Source organism: Hylobates moloch, unplaced genomic scaffold (assembly GCF_009828535.3).
Source record: "Hylobates moloch isolate HMO894 unplaced genomic scaffold, HMol_V3 SCAFFOLD_5, whole genome shotgun sequence".
NCBI lineage: Eukaryota > Metazoa > Chordata > Mammalia > Primates > Hylobatidae > Hylobates > Hylobates moloch.
Genome location: NW_026652280.1, coordinates 64,283,621 through 64,302,239, shown reverse-complemented (window position 1 = coordinate 64,302,239; position 18,619 = coordinate 64,283,621). Strand labels below are relative to the sequence as shown.

At 40.9% G+C, this 18,619-nt stretch overlaps 1 protein-coding gene across 9 annotated transcripts in view; it reads left to right on the top strand.

Annotated features, from left to right (window-relative positions):
* Positions 1 to 18,619, top strand: part of EPB41L3 (erythrocyte membrane protein band 4.1 like 3) — a 241,134-nt gene that overhangs the window by 77,899 nt on the left and 144,616 nt on the right. Inside the window, exon 1 of one of the 9 annotated variants that reach the window (XM_032152748.2) lies at positions 8,545 to 9,140. The exons of 6 other annotated variants lie outside the window; for them this stretch is intronic. The gene's annotated coding sequence lies outside the window, so the exon portion shown is untranslated. Of the gene's footprint in view, positions 1 to 8,544; positions 9,141 to 18,619 lie in introns of those variants that run through there. 2 more of the 9 variants (XM_058438620.1, XM_058438619.1) reach the window with 2 other exon arrangements.

Here is an 18,619-nt window from a genome sequence, read left to right as displayed (position 1 = left end):
TTTCTGTTCTCTAATGTGTCCTAGTAGTAGAAATAGTCTTTCCTTAACTCTGTTTCTCTTCTTTGTAGCCAATGCAATGTGTTCTCACTGGAGTATATTATTGTACTCTAAAGTTACTGCTCTGAAAGTCAAAACAGTTGAATACTGGCAATTTCATATGATTTAACTGAATATCTGTGTGTATGTATTTACTTGACTGTCTAGTTAGAGGCTTTAGAGGACTAGCTCAGAAGTCAGACTACCTGAGCTTGCATTTGGCTCTGATAGTCAAACCTGTGTAACCTCGGGCACCTTATTGAAACAGCTTCTGCCTCATTGACCTCTTTTGAAAATAAGCGTAATAATAGATTCCACCTTGGAGGGTGCTGGTGATGGTGAAAGTTATTCAACTGGAACAATAGCTTGTAAAACAGTTCCTCATACGAGGTAAATACTCAGTAAATTTTAGCTCTTAGTGAAAACAGATCCCTGGGCCAGGTATCGTGATGTACCAGTATCCCAATGCCTGAACACACCTGGGGAAAATCGCTAGCTCCAATTCATAAAACGTCAGGTTATAGTCACTTAGACACAATTTCCTACTGGCTCCTCTAATTTTTCAAATATTTTTATCTGTTTCATCAAAAAGTACCTGCTGGAACCTTCTATTATTCATCATCTGAGATAACCACAAGTGCTCGTGTGTAACTTCTACACATTACACAGAAACTTGGAATAAAACCACAAATGATATTTTTTTCTTTTGGGTGTTTGAAGAGTTGTTGAAATTCTAGTCACGATATTTAATGTGTGATGAGTTCTTTATGCCTGTTGTGAAATATGCCAGCATTTTATTGACACATTACTATGAATTGGGTAGCCAGTTACAGTAATAGGTTTCCCCTAGAGTGTGAGAATCAACAAATCTGATGGCAGGCACTGCCAAGCAAACCCAGCCTGTTCAAAATTGACTCACTTCGTAGAGAATGGGCACATGCACGTGTCATCCAGTGGGTTCTATAAGGACTTCAGGTAATTTTTTAAAGATATAAATAAGTGCTTGTTATCAATGTTTATTTTTATAGCCTCTCTCTTTTGAGGAATTCTTAACATTCAATTTAAGTATGTGCTTTAGTCTTCTTTTACTGGTTTCTCAACTCCATTTACTCCTAAAAGTCACTTGGGGAATGCTGAAAGATACTGCTGCCTGGGTCCCACTCTCCAGCGGTTCTTATCTAATTGGTTTGGGATACAGCTTAAGCACCAATATTTAAAATTTTTTAAATTTAAACTTTCAATTATGAAACCTTTCAAATGTACACAAAACAGAGAGAATTGTATAAGTCCACATGTACCTATCACCCAGCTGTGATATTTCACTTCAGTGCCTTAAAAAATTTGTTTTGTTGAGATAGGGTCTTGCTCTGTTGCCCAGGCTGGAGTGCAGTGACACTATCACAACTCAACCTCCCAGGCTCAAGTGATCCTCCCACCTTAGCCTCCTGAGTACCTGGGACCACAGGCATGCTCCACTACGCCAGGCTAATTTTAAAATTTTTTGTTGGGGTCTCAATATATTGCCCAAGCTGGACTCAAACTCCTGGGCTCAAGTGATCCACCTGCCTCGGCCTCCCAAAGTGCTGGGATTACAGGAGTGAGCCACCGTGCCCAGGCTTCAGCGGCTGTTTTTAAAAAAATTCCCCCACGTGATTCTGCTAATGTGCAGCTGTGGTTGAGAACCACCCGTCCGTGCTAGTAAAACAGAAAATGGAGGGAATATTTCAATGAATATTGATATCACATCAAGAGAAGTGGAAATTTGCTGAAGGTTATACAACGATTTTCAGATATTACTTGGTGCTCTGCTCATCAAGCTATAATGGCATTCAGGAGGATGGCATGTGCTCACTGCATGCCTGTTTGATTTTGTTAAACAGTGGGATAATTTGGGAATAGGCATTGAGACACCCAGGAAAAATTCCAAAATAGGCTTCATGGTTTCCCTTTCAGAATATTTATACCTTGACTCCAAAAACAATATCATGCCCAGCTACTTATGTTAATTCACCAAAGCTTGGCTCAGAGGTAAAAAAAGGTTTGATTAGAGAGGTTGAGGACTTGAATAAATCTAAGCAGATTAGAGTTGATGGATCTGAGAAGACGTGGGAGGGGAAGAGGTGGTGAAAACTGTCATGAGATTTATGGAGAAAAAGCACGGAACCAGTGACAAATTAATCTCAACCTATAATTGAGAAGTTGTTGGGGATTCAAAGACCACGTACATACGTACGTGAGTGTTCCTTCATGAAGTCAGTGCTTGAGTTGCTACCTCAAACAGGGTAGGCAAGCCCTGGTTCCTGAGTGGCAAACATTTGGAACACAATTTCATCTCCCAGTTGGACAGGACTTTATCACTGATTTTGCCCAAGTGCCCTCCCGATAGAAGAAGCCTTCTGGGGCATTACTGACAGATGTCATCTGGTATCTCCTTAAACATTCTAACTGGAAACTCACTGCTTATAAAACAGCCTGGCCCGTTTAGAATGATGGTTTTCTTTTATTGAGCTGAAATCTCATACTTTAATGAAAGAAAATATTTCTAAACATGTATGGATATAAAACCAGATTTAAGTTTATAGGGCTCATCAAGTATAAAACCAAAATAACCTTAATAAATTGATAGGAGAAATGCAAGGCCTGAACACTAAAATTAACAACACACTAATTTAAAACAATAAATGATATTGTTTTTCTGAAACAAAATTCCTCATGTTTTGCTTTAGAAGGATGGAGCCTCTGGTCAATTTCCTTATTTAATTTGGTTCACTAAGTTTTACTAAGCAGCGCAGGGAATGCTTATTTGCCTAAGTATGGTATACCAAAATGTATTGAAATTCTCTATTTGCAGGGTTTAAGATAGATCTCAAACTTAACTAAAACTGCCGGCAATTAGTCCTCAATTTCCCATTTTAATGAGACATCCTTTGGCAACTTTGTAAAAACTTGGAAATTAAGGTCAGAGTTGCAGTGTTACTGCAATCTTTAATAAATAGGCATCTAATCCAATTATTGCTGGAATTGGGAACAGGACAATCCTTCATTGTTACTTATTACTATACTTACTGCTAATGAACTGCTGCTACAGACTGATGCATGCAATCACAGGATCCAAGCAATAACTCCTGCAAACTGTGAATCGTGTAGTGTAGATATCTTCAGTTCAGCTCTCTTATATGTCTGAGTGGGCTGTTTTTCCACCCGCTTTCTGTTCCAACTTCTATGAAACATCTATCTGAATGCACTTTGTCACCTGTGGGATTTTTGGTATGGACTGGTCGCCTAGATCAATAGTTCTCAAGATTTAGTGTGATTTATAATCACCTGGGGAACTTGTTAAAAATGGCTTCTCCCTGGACCCCACCCCAGAGCTTCTGACTCACTTACTTAAGGCTGGACCCCAAAATTTGCATTATTCACAAGTACTTTGAATGATTCTGATATCAATGGTGTGCATCTGGTAGGTTTATTCTTTTTAAGATTTTTATTGACACAGAAACGTAAAACTTAGAAAACTGTTCACAAATAAGCCAGTTTGAGAAACTCTGGTATCCTCAGATTTGTATCATTTACAAATGAGTCAGCCTTGGATATCAGACAAATCCCTAATAAACATCTTGCATAGGAGAGTGTTAGTAGCCAAGGCTTTCTTTCAAATGGCTTTGACCTATTAAACAAATTTATTTTAAGGGACAAAGATATTCTAGATGATGTTCTCAATGATTCCCAGAGCATTCTGGAAGCTGTGGACTACAGTGGAATGACATTTTCAGGTTGTACCCTCACTGCTGAAATCTGCAAGCCAGTGAGACAGTTGGAAAGGGGGAAAAAAAACATGCTGGAAAACAGGAATTAAATTAAGAAACAAAGGTAATGTTTTTTCCTTTGAGTAGTTATTGCTGTATGTTTATTAGTTTATAAAGTTAACCATCACACATTTGCCTAAAGAGGAGATAGCATTAACAAGTTAATAAGCCCGACTTCTGAATGTGTCTTACTATCTATTATTTCTTCCTCAGTTAATTTTTGTTGATAGCTTCTGGGGTGAAACATAATAGCTGATTAGGATTACTTGCAGCTTTACAGGGGATGGAGAGGCTTGCTGGCATTTGTCTTTTGGGGGAAAAGTGATTAAAATGTTAAGTGTCTTAGCACATAATTCAATAGTGATCATGTGGTTGAAAGTTGAATTTAATATTACAGATTAACAACTTCCATTCTTTATATTTTAGCATTCATATTTTACCATTCCATATTTATAATAAAATCCTTAAATAGAAAACATTCTCAGTGGATTTTTATTTTTACTTGGGAAGAATAGAATAATTGAGCATTTACATTTAATGAAGAATTGATCACTAGAATAACCCTTACAATTTTATCATTAAAATTATTCCGTTTAAAAGTGCTGAGACTTATTTCTAAAATTTACTAGAAATGGAGAAAGTAAAAAAATCAATAAGGATATGTTTTAATACAATAAAACATACATACTATGTACTGGTCCACCTTTAAGGCTATTCTTTATATAAGAATACAAAGAGAAAAAAGGCAAATATGGAATTCTGATGAATAGGAATTATTTTAAATGGTGTTAGCATGCCTGAACTTGCTCCATCTCATGTATACATTTTGATACGTTTTCTGCTACATTTATACTTATCAATACTTTATTTCATTTTGCGTCTGTGCCTTGCATGTAGACAGACCCCTGAAATGGGGTATACAAACTCAATATGAAGAGAGCATCTGGAAGCCTTAATGAGCTGTAAACGTAAAGCTATTCTTAGAACCTAGAAACTCTTCAATGAATTTTTATTTCAGAAGAATAAGCTTGTTGCTTTTGAATTATGCATTCATCCCTGTATTTCTCTTATTTATGGTCCCCAGTAACACTGTGGCTGAAGACTTTATATCCTGACTTCAAGAACTTGATATGCAATTCAGGTGCCTGACATTATTCTGAGCATAAAATAAGCCTCAACTAGTTATTGCCAGTGTTGTTAACATTTCACTAAGGCAGCAGATCAGGTTGAATAAATGAGGCCAAATGAGTGTGAATGTCTATTAGGGTGGCATTTGTAGGGTTTGCTCAAGCGTCAATATTCCTTCAATTTTCATGTTTGAGACCAAAGTTCAGATAAGTTTAACCAGACTGATTCTCTACTATTTCTTTCTGGAGTCTCATCCATAAGGCTGACAACATGGCTGTCAATACAGCTGCAAATTCTGTCCTTGTCTTGGCTATCAGGTTGGAGTTATCATTGCTGTTCAGGTAGCAGAATACCAGTTACTCATTCACTCAAGGAGTCAGTACTCTACTGACATTTGTGGTGGAACAGAGGTTCATGGGGGATCCAATCTCTTCAGCTTGGGATGAATTTACACACACATCTTACCTGAAGTAAGCTGCACCCTTTTCTCTGCATCGTGGCTAGAATTCTTGATAGCTGGTGACCTTCAGTGATAGAACTTCTATAATTTCAGGAAGTCCATAAATAAGATTAGCATAGAGGAAGCCCAAGTTAAGGTAGTGGAGACCAGAATGGGCATCCTAAGACCTAGGCTAGAATCATGGAATCTTTCCTGACTTTCCACGGATTGTTTCAGTATTTGCATAACACTCCTTTTAGCACTGTGTGGACATAGTAAATTAAGAATCTGAAGAACTGAGTTCTTATGCCAAATTGGCACTAATTCTAGGACTGTGTAAACGGCATTTACTGGACCCAAGAAATACTTTTCTATAACTTATTGAAACAGCACCACAAGGGGGGTTACACTGACAAGAATAAAGAATTATCTGGGGCTATAGTGGCTTTATTTTTGGTAGTGAGAGGGAAAAGGAGAGAAGTTAGTATTCTAAGAAAGCAAGCAAATTCAATCGTAATTGTATCTTCACCTTGCTTTCTACTTTATGTTCCTTCTCCTTTCCATGTGGAAGAGCTCATTATTTCCTGATGAGAGCTAAATAATAGGGTTTTCATTATTGCTTTTACTCAGTAAGTAGTAAGAGGTGATACATCTTTTAGTTTTATAGACCCCTAATATTATTGAACCATACAGAATTTTAGAATCAGTCCCTAATTTTATACATGAGGAAGCTGAATCCCTGAAGAAAAGTGACAGCTTAGTTCATTATTCAATGTCCATTTATTCATTTAGCAAAAATGTGAAGTGCTTGGCTTGCAATGTGCCCAGTGAGGCACTGTGGGGAGACAGAGAGGACTAAGAGAGGATCCTGCATGGGATTCACAAGAAAGAATGAAGAGATCGCTATTACCAAGATGCAGGCAAGTTGCTGAGGGAGCTATGCAGCTATGCACCACTCATGAACGTGATGTTTCTTTTTCTCCCTGTCTGTGCTAGGGGGAAAAAAATAATAGAGGAGAGCCTTGGTTAAATCCAGAGGATTCCAAAGTAATTACTTCCAAGATTTCCTATCAAACTATGCAGCAGTATGGTTTTTACTCCACATTTTCAATTCATGGAATATTACCATAATTAGATAGGGTTTTGTTTGTTTGTTTGTTGTAGTTTTTTGAGATGGAGTCTCCCTCTGTTGCCTAGGCTAGAGTGCAGTGGTGAGATCTCGGCTCACTGCAACCTCCACCTCTCAGGTTCAAGCAACTCTCTGCCTCAGCCTCCTGAGTAGCTGGGATTACAGGCACCCACCACTATGCCCAGCTAATTTTTGTGTTTTTAGTAGAGACGGGGTTTCACCATCTTGGCCAAGCTGGTCTTGAACTCCTGACCTCGTGATCCACCCGCCTTGGCCTCCCAAAGTGCTGGCATTACAGGCATGAGCCACTGTGCCTGGCCTATATAGGTATTTCTAATTAAAAAAATACTTAGTTATCTAACATTTTTCTCCCAAGAAAATTGCCATTCAGACAGTATTGCTGATTTTCATCACCACAAAGATTGATTCATGAGTCATAAGAAAAAGTTTGCTTTCAATTTTAAAAAATAGCAACAATACTGCAATAAAATGAATGAAAATATGGAGCCATCTGTCTTGAATGATAATGCCAAATGAGTGTTTATTGTAAACAATACAATTTATTCAAGTCCACTTTCAATGGAATGCTTTAGTGTACATGCAAAAAAGGAAAATGAATTCTTTCTTCATTCAGACCTTATATGCTACACACACACACAAACACACAGAGTCATAGAGGTGCATATATATATATATGTGCATATATATCTCTAATACTCATATGCAACACTTCCCTGACAAGAAATGCAGTTAATTCCCAAACATCCACTATTGGAACTGTCACCTTTATCTGTCACCTGAAAGACAATTCAGGCCCTCATTACCTCTGGTAACTGTCTTAATACTATAGTCTCCTCTCATCACCAACCTGGTATTTGCCCATCTGTTCTAGTCTTTGCAGAGCCATAAGATTAGTTTTCCTAAAGCATTACTTAAGTCACACTTTCTTGCTCAAAATTTCCCAAAGCTACACATCTATAGAATATAGTCCCATAAACTCCATAGCAACATAGTAACTATAATTTTCCAACCTTCTCCCTCTTCAACATGAAAAAACCCTTCCACTCCAGCCAAGGAAATCAAATACCATCCTCCTTTCCTACTAAAGTTTTCCCTGTTCTAGAAACCTGCGCCAAGTCTCCCCACCTCTCCAGGCCTCACTGACAGATCAGGCCCACTAATCTTTCCCAGAGGCAGTGTTCTGTATCTTGTCTTTGTGAATCCATTTTTTCCCCTCTTTTAATGAGTCCCTGAGCTCCTGGAGGGGCAACCGGATGATTTGGAGAAGGCTCTATTTTAAAAAATTAATAATGTACATGAAAAGGATCTGATGTACAACACAAGGACTACAGCTAAGAAGTGTCTTGTATTCAGGATTTTGCTAAATGACTACATTATAGCTACTCTTGCCACAAGTAGAGGGGTGTTGGGGGAAATGCATAACTATGTGAGATGATAGATATGCTTATTTGTTCCACTATAATAACCATTTTACTGTATATGTATCTTATGTTGTAGGCCTTAAATATACATACAATTTATTTTAAAAATTAGAAAATATTTAATATTTTATTTTTAATTTTTGTGGGTACATAGTATGTATATATATTTGTGGGGTACATGAGATGTTTTGATACAGGCATGCAATCTGTAATAATCACATCATGGAAAACAGGAAATCCATCCTTCAAGCATTATCATTGGTGTTACAATTCAATTATACTTTATTTAAAAATGTACAATCAAATTATTTTGACTATAGTCACCCTGTTGTGCTATCAAATACTATGTCTTATTCACTCTATTTTTTTTGTGCCCATAAAAATATTTCTTAAATATCTTGGTTAGTCGGTTAGATCTTAAGATATTGTGAGATGACCTGGAGTTACTTCTTTCACTTACAAATCAGTGAGCCCCCTCCGCTCTTTAAAATCAGGGTAAATTTCGGTGGAAAGCTTTATAGACTGGGGAGGACAGAGTAGCTGAGTTGCTGAAAAATGGGCGACTTCTCTTATCAAGCATTAATTCAGATCTTCTCTATTAACATGACTTGAAGACACCACCAACTTGATTTTATTTTCTTTCCAAAAAGAAAAAAAAAAAAAATACTGCAGTCCCTAGCCAATAAATAACTCACCTGAAGATCAGGAACACCCCCTCCTTCCTTTCTCACAGGGGATGTCTGGGAGGGGAGAGGGGTCTGGAGAGGCCAGGCCATCATCTAAGTGGGAATAAAGGGCTAAAGCTATTGGCATTGGCAGCTGTCTCCAGGCGTCGTCCGCGGAGCCTGACCCTGCGCCAGGACTGAGGAGGCTGTGCCCATCTAACTGTCCTGAAGTACTGCGGTGTCCCCCTCCCCCGCGGCTGGGAGGGCAGGCAGGACGAGGTTGGCTTTCCTCGCACGGTCTCTGGGCGTGGGCCCCCGCCGCAGCTCCGCGGAGCCTCGGTGTCTCCTGCAACAGGGGGCGGGGGGAACCGCGGCGAGCAGCCCTGGGCTGCGGCTTCCTCCCCACGCCCGAGTCTCCTGCGCACCGCCGCCGAGGACGCGCGCCGGAGGCTAGTCCCCACGCCGCGGCGCGCCCGGGCTCCCTGCTGATCCCAGGTAACTTTTCCGCCTCTCGGAGTGGGGGACTGCGAGGGGGTCTCGGCTTTACACGGTGCGGAGGAAGAGCCCGAGGCCTGGGGCGAGGCGCGCGGGACTGTGGGGCTGACGCGTGGCTCCGGCGCCGCGCGGTCTGCCGAATCCCGAGCCCCGCGCCCGGCGCGGCCGGGGTCCCCAACCGCCCTCCCGCTCGCCGGGACCCCCAGCGGGCCGAGCCTGCGCGCCGCGCCCCCCGCCCGCTCCGCCGGCCGCGCTGCAGCAGTGGCTGGGCCGGCGCGCAGAGCCTGAGCCCCGGCCTCCGGCCTGGGGGCCTCCCTGGGATCCCTGGCCGAGGGGGCGACTCGGTCCCCGCGTCCCTTCTCCGCCAATTTTCGCAAATCCACCGCCCGGGGCGCCATGTTTTAAGTTGCCCCTCGGGCTGGGGGCGAGCGCGGGCCGGCCCCTCCCCCGGGGAGGTGCGGGGGACAGGGGGCGACACTGCGGCGCCGCCCGGGCGGGTGGCGGCTGGCGGGCCGCGGGAGGGGCCCTGCGCTCAGCGCACGGCGGTAACGGGCTCGTCCCGGGTGCAGGCGCGGGCGGGCGGGCGGGCGCAGCGCGGGGCCGATAAGGTGCGCTCTGCACAAAGCATCCCCGCTGGGCAGGGGGGCCGGCCGCTTTTATATAACTTGCCTCCTTCCCCGAACTGGGGCAGCGGCCCCCGGCCGGTGGGGGAGGAGGAGGGAGCGTCCAAACGGGGTTGCCCTGGGCGTGGGCACCTGCTGGGGCCCCTCGCCTCTGGCACCCGGGCGCGGGAGCACGGGCGGGCCGGGGGCGCCTGGGTCGGCCTGCCGTGGCCAGGGGGCTCGGGGCGGCGCGACTCACCTGGCGCCCTCGGGGCCGCGATTCTCCTCGGGAGGTATCTGCGAAGGCGGCTCTGCAGCGGTGGGGGTGGGGAGGCTAGGGCTTCGGACCGCTGGAGTTGGGGTCTCAGCCAGTTCCTGGCGGGTGTTTCCTGGCTGCTGCCGCAGGGGCTTGCTTTTTCGGGTTTCCCCTCTAATCTCGCCCGACTTCTTCCCCTTCCCCCCAACGCCCGCCAAGTTCATGGCTTCTGCAATGCGGTGGGTGTGGTTACCTAGTAAATTGTAACTGTGGTCCCTTGCAATGAGAGTATTCTTTTCAATTTTCTTTTTATATTACGGATCTGAAGTTTCCTAGGGTTTTTCCTTTAGTTGCAGTCCAGGGTTAAAGTTGGTAGAGATTGTTGCGGAACGGAACAAATAGAATGATAAAGGAAACATGTGGTATTAATTACTCTTGGAGGTTGGGCTGGGAGGTCCTGAGAGGGCCGGGCAGTCCTGCTAATGCAGTGCTTCCATTGCGTGTTTAAGTTGTTTCAGCTTTTTTACATTAGTCTTGCGGAATTGCTTTTGCAGATATCCTGCCTGTCCTTTTTGTTGAAGCGGGGTGGGGAGTGGGGCGCAGTGAGAATTTTAGGCTCTCTGAGGTGGCCAGGTGTGCTGGAGTTTCTCTTGGTAGCATTAACTTCTATAGTACAGGAAGCGTCATACCAAGTGCTTAAAAACGTTGTTCTTGAAATTTACCTTGATTTTTAAAGTCTCAAGGAAACAAAAATGATAAAATTCCACTTATGTCTGTGAGCCATGGACGTAGTCCCAATTACAGCAAATTAAGCAGAAAAGCCCTATTAAGAAAAGAGAGCAGCACATCAAACTCCAGTGAAGTCTGGGGACTGAGAGGTGATTTCTGTCTTGGCTCAGAGTCAGTGTTTAAAAAATGCATGTTAATTTTCGTATCAAACTTTAAAAACTTTAGTTGGAGTAACAAAATTAATGTGAGGGAATAAATACTAAATTGGAGAAGCGTGACTTCAATTTGTTAATTTGCAAGGCATTGATAGCTGAATGCTTAATACTGTCTCATTTGCATTATGGTTTTCTGGTGGTTTAGAAAAGCAAAATATCAGACACACAACTTACTGCATCAAGTTTATTTAGTTAATACACTTTAGCCAAAATAAGTTTTTCAAAACAGAACATGTTTTGTGAATAATTCATCCATAACAAGAAGAGTAGTCAGTTTAATTTGTAAACCCCGTTTAGGTGAAGGATGCAGGAGCTATAGGTCAAATGTCAGTGTCTCAATGAGATATTTACGTTTAATTTTTAAGACGTTTCTTCTGCATGAATGCGATTTAGGTTAAAAGCAATTTTTTATAAATTCATGTACAGTGCTTGGACTTTGGCCAACTTTGTGTTGAAATAAAAGATCCGGATTTTTTTTTAACTTGATTGGATGCAATTTTATTTATAATTGTTTTTTAAAAACTGGTTGGTCAAATGCATTAAGGGGCCACCTAGGTAGAAGAGAGGCAACTATCCATGTACTGAGAGATGTGATGCTGTTATCTTGTGAATCTTTTCTGGACTTATATAGTATATTAGATTAAGTGTGGCAGGAACTTGCTGTAAAAGTATTTTCTTCCGTGTTGTATGATGTGCATTCATCTTTTAAGTTAGTGCTTTCCCTAAAATTCACAAATTAGAATTCATGTCCTCTCCAGTAAAATAGAACTCCAAGAGTAGACTGAAGAATAAATGTTTCCTTTCTGTGAGAATTTGACTATATATAATGAAGAGAGAGACTTTTTTTTTTTTGAGATGGAGTCCTACTGTGTCACCTAGGCTGGAGTGCAATAGCACAGTCTCCGCTCACTGCAACCTCTGACTCCTGGGTTCAAGCAATTCTTTTGCCTCAGCCTCCCGAGTAGCTGGGATAACAGGCAACCACCACCACACCCGGCTAGTTTTTGTTTGTTTGTTTTTTGTTTTTGTTTTTAGTTTTTTTTTGTTTAGAGATGGAGTCTCGCTCTGTCGCGGCAGGCTGGAGTGCAGTGGCGCGATCTCTGCTCACTGCAAGCTCCGCCTCCCGGGTTCACGCCATTCACCTGCCTCAGCCTCCCAGTAGCTGGGACTACAGGCGGCCGCCACCACACCTGGTTAATTTTTTTGTATTTTTAGTAGAGAAGGGGTTTCACTGTGTTAGCCAGGATGGTCTCAATCTCCTCACCTCTTGATCCGCCCACCTCGGCCTCCCAAAGTGCTGGGATTACAGGCATGAGCCACTGCGCCCGGCCGAGAGAGGGTTATTGAGTAATCTACCCTGGCCATCTTTAATTCCCATAGTCTCCCCTAAGTACCCCATCAGTTTTCCGTGGAATATAGACTCACCATTGAAACCTATGAATCAAATTTATCTTTAGCACCACTTCATTTAGAGAGATCCTTAATCGTGCAATTGCTGCATCTATTTCTTTCAAAAGGCTAGCTAGCTGCTGATTTGTTGGGAATTCATCAGGCACTCAGCCCAGGAGGGTTCTGCTGTTATTTGATTTGCCTTGGCTGTGAGGAATTCTGTGCTCAGAAGCAAGGACTGGAGCAGTGAAGTCATTGTCCTGCCTGGTGTTGTGACATCACTATGGCTCAAAGGAAACAAGGGTGGGGCAGGCAAAACCAGACCATCTGAAGCATCTTGCTGGCTTTAAAACTTTGCCTGATCAATCAATGAGACTCCTTTCTCAAGTTGAACTGCATTGCGAGGTATTGTTTGGAGAATTAGAAGATATAAATGAATGTAGACTGCATGGGAAAATGTGTCTCCAAGAGTAAGGAAGGAGACGTTTGCTTTTTTTTTGTTTTTTTGTGAAATAGTAGAAAGCACTGAATATTCCTTTTGTAGAGAAAAATACTGTAATTTTTTAGAAGGGCCATTTACAAACTTAAAGAACAAGAAAAATGAGTATATTTTTATTTATACATTAAGTCAACATATTTCTTACTATTCTTTGTACTAAAACATGATTCTTTTAAAATTCTTGATTTAGGTTATTAGTAATGGCTTTTAAAAAAAGTATGTGGTCTCTCTAAAGATGCAATTTACTTATTGGGTAGGCAATGTTCTCATTTATTTTTAAGTGATGTGATTGCAGTTGGCAATAGGAAAAAATGGAAAAAGGTATTTCATAAGTGTAGAAGATATCTGCAGTGATTTGGAGTAATTGATTTCCATTTCCATTTTTGTTTTATGTAGTAATTATTTTATAATTTAGCATTTTAATCCTAATTTAGAATTCTAGTGCAGAGATGATCAGAGACATATTTCACCCAAATTAGTGTTAATAAATGATAAGACTGAAATTCAGAAACAATAAAGTACATTTCATGTTTTCCTTTATGAATTTATAGTAATATCAGCATAAAATAATGAAGAACCACAGAATGGCTGCAGATGTTCGTTGTCTTTTCCATACCTCCTTGCTAAGATGACTGACATTTTTCATGTGAGTGTATTATGTATGTAGGAGCTCTGGGCAGTTCTTTCTTAACTATGTAGCAATTCCAGAGCACGGTTTCAAAGCATAAAGAAGAAACAAATTGGGAAAAATGGCACAAGTAGAGAAGTTGAAATTAGATGCCAGAACTGCAGATTACTTGGTTGAAATGTCTTTGGTGTTGCATTTTTAGTCCTTGCGATGATTGGTTAAATTGCATACTTCGGAATGGTAAGCTTCTATTAGCACCAAACCCCTAATTCTTTTGTAATTTGCAGTACAGAGAAAAAGCTGACAGCTTAATTTTTAGATTGCTGACATTTTGATACGTTGTTCTTATAACCCTGCCTTACAAGCCAAAAACAGAGAGAGAGAGAAAGCAGAAAGGTCTTTATTAGACCTAGAAAACAAATGCAATATTTAACCTGCCTTGAGTATATATTTTTCTCTCCAGTTATATTGGGTGGGTGCTTGATGAGGATAGGGAGTTATTTCTCTTGAGGTTTCTTTCCCAAACCAAGTAGAGGTCTAGACATTTAAAGCATTCAGTAAATACTTACGGAACTATATAAAAAATGGGGCCATTTGTAACTTAAGCTTTACTACCAAAAAAAAAAAAAAATCTTGGAGAAGGCTTAAAAAGCACTGCTGCTTTATTTAAAAATGAGAATTACCAGACTCATGTATGTAGTCATTATTTTTAATGGCGTGGTCCTCTTCATAACAAGGTTGTTACCTCTGTCTATAGCTCAAATTGGTAGATCCTAGAGGTTTTGCCATATCAGGGAAGAGAATTCTGCAGGTACCAAGAGAAAAGAAGAATGGTTTCTTTGAGGCAAGAACTGCAGGGTGTCGGTTTCCTTTCCTTCCAGCTCTAATTGGTGTCATGGAGGACATCAGTGTGGAGGGTGTCCTCTGAAGAGGGGAGATATCAAATGGGAGGGTGACAAAAGCTGAAAAGGATTAGTGCTGAGAGGTGATATTGATCTCCTAGCGTTGAACTAAAGAGAGGAAAACTATTTTCTGTTTTAGCTCTCTCTTCTTTGGTCATTTTTGTACATGCCTGTGTTTACATTCTCAAATAGCGAGTTTCTTTGTATTTGATTCAAGCCCCAAATTTCATCATTTCTAAAAGAAAGTTATTTTTTCACATTTAACATCTCTGAAATTGGGATATATCTTACATGGCTCTCAGCCATGTGGCAGAGAAAAAGCTGGCAACTTAATTCATTGATTGTGAATGTGCATCAAAAATTGGACATTGGATGTTAGTGGATTGGAGAAAATCCTGGAGACAGTAATGGAGCACTCTTAAGTGATACATTTCTAGTGCTTGTGGTGACCCAAGATGATATTGTGTGGAAAAGCATAGACAGCAGTAACTCTTAGTTGACGTGCAATTTGGAAGAGTTGGATTCTGAATATGTAAGAACTTTTGGGAACACCTTGGCCAGTCTATTTTGTTTATATTTTCTTTATGCATTGAATAACTCAATCAATTTGAGTTCTTTAGATAAGAAGAAAATGAAAATTCCAGTTTCTAAAAATATGTGAGTCATAGCTTAATTGGCAGAGTGCTATACAACATAATGTTATCTCTTACAATCAGTGTCATGAATCTTATGAAATATGGTTTATCATTTGGCTATGCAATTTTTTGAAATGTACTTTATAATATGTAGTGCTTATTTTACACTGTCCATTCTGTGTATCAGTGATTGTTTTTCTATGTATTATTGATTGTTTCCTATAAAAGGATATGTGCATCCTTTTATAGGGAAAATCTGTTGAAAATTCTTCATTTCCCATTTTGACTTTCCATTTTGGCCTGGGGAAGATGACTGGATTTTGATAGAGAATCTCAATTAGTCATTGAGAAGACATTCCAGATAGGATATTCCAGAAGTCAAGAGACCTGCCTTTAGCTGGAATATAGGCTGTATGATGGGGAGTGATGGGAGACGCATCTAAGGAGGGAGTGTGAGGCCTGATTGTGGAAGATTTTTGGATATGAGACTAAGGGATATTTTGGGCTTTGCTAGGTAGTGGGGAGTTATTGAAAGTGGTTGAGTAGGTAAGAAGAATATTTTTTCTGGTGATAAGTGTAGGATGAGTTGGAAGAATAGGAATCTGGAGACAGATGGTCTTTAGTTAATGGAGTTATCCAAAATTTTGCAGAAATTGAATGTGATTTTTTTTTCTCTCAATGATTGATATTTTGGCAATTCATTCCATCTTTTTGTGGGAGTATTTAACGGAGGATTAAATACTACTTTTGGATTGTTTAAGGTGGAAAATGAGATATACGAAATATGGGAAGATTTTCCTTATCCTTTCAATGAATATATCTCAGTTATTTGAGATATTAAAAATAATACATTCTCACTTTAAAATATATTCTAACAATACTGAAAAACCAAAAAAAGAAATCTCATTATCTACCTTTCTGAATGTATTACGTATCACAGTGGAATAGGACACACCTGGGTTGGGCTCTCGGCCTTGCTGTTTAATAACTATGTGACATGGTTCTTTTAACTTCCTAGAGCCTGTTTGCTCATTTATAAAATGGGCATAATGCTTATATCTGAAGGATATGAAGATTAAATGATGTAATACATGCAAACACTGAACACAGTATCTGGTATATCACAAGTGCTTTGTAAATAGCAGTAGCATCATTTTGTACATATACAGACTCATACATAGGTTACATAATATTTTACATGAATAGACTTCTGTCTTAAATACTTCTATGTAACCATTTTTTGTTTGTTCGTTTTTTGAGAACAGAGTCTCACTCTGTTGCCCAGGCTGGAGTGCAGTGGCGCGATATCAGCTCACAGCAACCTCTGCCTCCCGGGTTCAAGTGAGCCTCCCAGGTTCAAGTGACTCTCCTGCCTCAGCCTCCCAAGTAGCTGGGATTATAGGTGCCCGCCACCCTTCCCAGCTATTTTTTTTTTAATTTTTCGTAGAAATGGGGTTTCACCACGTTGGCCAGGCTGGTGTTGAACTCCTGACCTCAAGTGATCTGCCTGCCTCGGCCTCCCAAAGTGCTGGGATTACAGGTGTGAGCCACCAAACCCGGCCAAATTTTTTTTTTTTTAAATGTAACAGTATGTCTCGGAGAAGCTTTTTCATGCATGCAAATCTATACCCACATCATTATTTTTAATGGTAAATAAATATTTTCCTTTGGTCTTGTGCAATATTGGTAAAGGATCATTACCTTAATGATGGTGTTGATGTGAAGCCTTGTCATCCAGCCCCTCTGCCTCCTTCCACTTGCTGCCTACAGTTCATGACTCTCTTCTGATATACACAGCAGGAGGCTTGTGGTAAAACAGGATATTTTAAAAAATTAAAATGTCTGATTATTATTATGTATATCTCAACGTTGTGTGTGAATATTGAGTTCTAACAAACTAAAACTAGCAAATTTTCACCATATATTTCCTGACTTTTTTAAATTCAGATTTTAATGTCATCTCTTCATAGAGGGCTGAGCTCACCCAGCAAAGCCTAACCTGAGTTCCTGGGTGCCCATCATCCTCCCATGTGCCTCTCAGGACAGCAGATGCAGCAGTCTGGACCTGACTAGACTCTCCAGAGTCAAAACATCCAGGGTCTGGGATAGTTTAGTAGGTGTAGGGGGTCACTGGGCTCCATGAGATGGAAAATATTAAGCTTCCTTTGATCTCTCTCTGAGTTCCCAACCCTTCCTTCATCCTCAGCAATAGAATGGTAATGAATGTCATATTCCATTCACAGATTTTATGCCACTTCTCCAGGGATGTGGGCTGCTCTGTTATGTTATTCACAATCCCATGATTTTGACTGATCTTGGATTTACCTGGAATCCAGTCTTCATTCACCAATTTGAGGAGAATAGCTTTGTGATTCTGAAGGTGGTGCTAGCTGGAATGGTGCACCCAGGCTTCTGTGAGATGATGCCATCAGGGCATCTAGAGGTCTCAGGCTGGCCCTGACAGTTGCATATTTCTAAGTAATTTGTACCTAGAGTTACTAACATCCCAGAGATATAGGGAGTTTTGGGTAGTTTCATTACAGAGAATTATTCTTGATGAATTTTGGTGTGTTTTATACCATTTTGTGCTATTCAGTGACAACTTTTACTAACTTTAGAAGGAATATGCTTACTGGCTAAGTATAAGACTTGGAAAATAGAGATTGACTAGGTTGTCTGCTCAAGAAGTCTGGAAAACTTTTCCTCTGAATTCTTGAAATGAGAGCAGTAATTCACTGGGGGAAGTGAATATAACTGGGGGGAGTTATATTGTAGAACAGGGGTCCCCAACCTTTTTGGCACCAAGGACCTCCATTTTGCTTGCCTCCTGCTATGTGGCCCTGTCCTTGGCACAGAGGTTGTGGTTTCATGGAAGACAATTTTTCCATGGAGGGGGATTGTGGGGGATGGTTTCAGGAAGAAACTGTTCCACTTCACATCATCAGATTCTCAGAAGGAATGCACAACCTAGATCCCTCACATGTGCAGTTCACATTCTCACTCCTGTGAGAATCAAATGCCACTTCTGATCCAACAGGAGGTGGAGATCAGGTGGTAATGCTTGCTCACCCACCGCTCACCACCACTGTCCTTGGCCCAGCAGTGGGGAATCCTTGTTGCAGAATAAAGAAAATACGAAGAGCTAGAGAAGATACAGATGGAAACATCTGCTAACCTTGAGCTAGGTAACTGTGGGAGTACTCTATTTCTCTAGGCAAGGTTCCCCAGAGTGAACAGATGACGATGCTGCCTACCTCCAGGTTGAAATGAGATCTGTGTTTGAAGACATCTAGAACCAGTCTAATGAGAGTATACACATAGTACATGTTTTCTCATTTCAGTAGTATATGCTGTTGTCCTCTTTGCTTGTTTTTAGGGACACGTGTTAGTAATTGTAAGATCCAAAGATGACCCTCAAGATGAGTATAGAATTTTGTGACCTTCCGCCACAAAACCCGCAATCCAAAAGATGGCCCTCAATGAGAATGCAGAATTTTTTGAGTATGAAACTCCAGGTAACAGTAGAGGTTTGCAAAGAATGAGACACAGTGGTTTTCAAATTTTCACATACAACGGGATTACCTGATGAGTTTGTTAAAAAGGAATTTTGGGGGACCAGTCCTC